Below are 3,336 nucleotides of genomic sequence, written 5' to 3'. Positions count from 1 at the left end.
TACCAGTCACCCGCCACTCTCTAGGGGAGCTCAGGGCAAAAATGGGGTTTGTCAACACAGATCAAGGCTCCAGCTGTGAGACAGACCTTCCCACAAAGGAGCAAGACAGACCACTGAGGATTATACCCTCTTGACATGCCCATCCATCAGAGCCCATTTACTCTTTTGTAAGGACTAAATCCACATTTGAACTACTTTTGCAAATTTTTGTTTGCTTGTTAAAAAAAATCAGGATACAGATATTTTCCCAAGCTTGTTCTTAATCAGAAGAGGACTGGCAATGAGGCCAGAGTATTTATTTTGTTTTCATTCTTCAATCTTATCAAGACCTCAAAAGGAAGCAGTGGCACTAAAACTGCCCCACTTCAATCAACTCTTTAAGCATAGGGGAAAAGAGGCAGCTGCTGTTAAGAGGACAAAACTTATCTCCCTTTAACTTCAAATAAGCCTCTTTAAACCAGCTGAATATGAACTATTTCAATGCCTGTTTTAGTTTTCTTCCTTGCAAGGTGGGTGCTAAAATATCAGCATCTCACAGGAGATAATTGGAAGAGTATTCACAGAGTAAGTAGTGATCACTGGAGTTAAGGTAAGAAGGAAGAGTGAAGGGCTCTCTGAGCACCTCTACTGGTTCATTAACAACACAAGTCTGAATGAAAATAATGGAAAAAGTCAATGCTTACTAATTTTCATGCCACTCTCAAGAGCAGAGGAGGGACTAGAGAAATACACAATATAAAGTGTGGTACCCATACTTAAAACTTAGGACATAAAATTCTTCAAAAAGAATAAACTAGCTTAATCATGAAGTGCTTACATGTCTTCTCCCTAGCCACCTTAAAAAGGGACGTCCCTTGTCTTTTCTATATGAATTTATTATATATACATATATAAAAATATATACATACACAAAATTGGTATGGCCTTACACTCCATTTAAGGATATTTTGCTACATTGATCAGTGCAAAGCAACCGCTTCCTTAAAAGTGGCGTTTTTACATCATGATGAAATAAACCTGTAACGTACACAATTTGCATGACCACACAGAAACAGTGGCAGATTATTTTTCTGGCTTGTAAAAAATTTTAAAACAGAGGTTTTATTTCAGCAGTTTGAAGATGGAATGTAAAGTTTCTGCTGTTATATGTATATAAAATATAGTTATTGAATCATACATTCATGCTGATTCCAATAAAAAAAAATAAAGATTTTTCTGAGATTCTCTCCATGGATTTTTAGTGCTATCGATAGAGCCAAACTATGCCTTAAATTCTCATGCAAGCTAAAACAAGCTCTGGCAAGGCACTTAGCTATTTGGGCCTGGGGTCTATTAAAAAAAAGGAGCTGTTTCATGTACCATTTTGCAAGCTATAACATGGCATTATTTATAAAGGGCCTTAAAATTCTTTGGTAGATGAAGTGACCTTGGTGCAGACACCAAAAATGACATTTCAGCATGTTAAAGGACTGCCACTCACGCTGAATCTCAAAGACAGACACGATAAAAGTATTTTTCCTTCCACAGTCAGGTGCTTTGTCAAGTCTGAAATATCATCAGTGGAACAGCAGATCCCACTTGGCTTGGCAAGGGGCATTCTGTGACGGAAAATAGAAGGGCAACATCCTGCCCTTCAAATCTATTCTGAGAACACACCACTGCTTTAAAATCTGCTGTCTTTAAGGAATGATGGAGTTGGAAAGCATTTTACTCAATTGTTTCATGTCTCATAACCAGATAAGTTATTAACAACCCCCCTTGCCCCATCTTCCACACAACATGCAAACAAGGTTATCAAGATCTTAGGAGAGCAGTTTTTCAAGTTACCAGCAAGGGTGATAATGTACTGCTGGGAAATGAAATAATCAACCAGATAATTACTTCCTGCTAAAGCCTGCACAACTTAGGGAAACTGCTAGCGTGCCATGTGCTCTTAGCCCCAGGCAGCAGCAGCAGGTAAAGAACGAAACAATTAAAAAAAAGTCACACTTTGTTCAAAAAGATGATGTCCCTTCGAGAGATGCAGAATCAGCAGCTGCAGAGATCACCTCCAAGCCTTCATACCTGCACCCAGAGCCATCCTTTTCACCAAGGAAAGCAGACCCCCAGGTCTAAAGGACATCCCTCCCATGTGACACTGCTGAAGGATATTTCTCATTCAGATTCAAGTCAGAGCTCACTGTTACCACACAGCACATTAGCACAGAGGCTCACTTTCCTGCTCCAGGAGTAAACCCTCTCTCCAAAGTCCTACTTCCAATAGCATCCTCACTACCTCCACACTTGCATGTATGTGGCTGGTGTAGACCCAGGAACACTAGAGCTTCAGCTCTGAGCACATTCCTCCTCAAAAAAAGAAGAGGAAGGAACCTGTAAAGAGGGCCCTGCAGAGCAAGCAAACCTTGCCTGAATCCTCAACTGCAGAACAAACACCTGCAGTCCCAAACACACAAAAATTTCTGTTCAACTGAAACAGCCCCAATGCAAATCAGCTGGTGCTTAAGAGTACTCCAGAAGGAATTTCTACCTGCACAAGAAAGGGGATAACGAAGCCTGGTTAAGGGCCTTGCACAATTAACTAATGAAAATGCAGCAAAGGCAACATGGCTTCCAGTTCTGGTTTGGTTGGTATGAAGCAAGGGTGTACAGGAAACAGTCTTATTTCTACTTGTCTTACACTTCAAGATCAGTCAGAAGAGGCCAGATCACACCTAGTCATACATGAAAACCCCATGCTCTCAGGAGGGCAGACCATTAAGGTATGAGGATCATTAAGGTTGTTTCTGACACTGTCCATGAGGCTCATGTGGGTGCAAAAGCAGCCTATCCTACTCCCTGCTGAGCACTGGGACATCAAGAACACTTCAGCAAACACCATCTCATTGTCTTGATTAAAGTGGAGGTGCTAGCGGGGAGACACAGAATCTTATTAATTTGAGACTTCCCTGTAGCATGATCTTTTTCTAGAGAGGGACAGACTACCTTGGTTATTAGAGGTTAGCCACCTTGTAGCTATTCTAGCTCACTGCAGCCAGCTGAGGCAAATAGAATCATGACTTCTTCACAGTCATCTTCATCATTAATGCATGTAAAGCACTGAAGACCTTAGACAAGAGACACTGAGGTTTTAACAGCACAGCAATGCAGAAACCAGAAGGGCTCGAGGCTACTAGAAAGTTTAAACAAAAAAGCTGTGACAATATTTTACAGCAAGTCTTTTCAGCTAGTCACAGAACAACCAAAATGCAAATACTGAATCACTCTACATTTTGTTCAAGATGCTGTCAACATAACTTGTTTTTCAAAAGTATTTCTTTACAAGACATTCCAAGAAAA

Source organism: Nyctibius grandis, chromosome 10 (assembly GCF_013368605.1).
Source record: "Nyctibius grandis isolate bNycGra1 chromosome 10, bNycGra1.pri, whole genome shotgun sequence".
Lineage (NCBI taxonomy): Eukaryota > Metazoa > Chordata > Aves > Nyctibiiformes > Nyctibiidae > Nyctibius > Nyctibius grandis.
The sequence above is the reverse complement of the archived record's forward strand: the minus strand, read 5'-3'. Positions refer to the sequence as shown.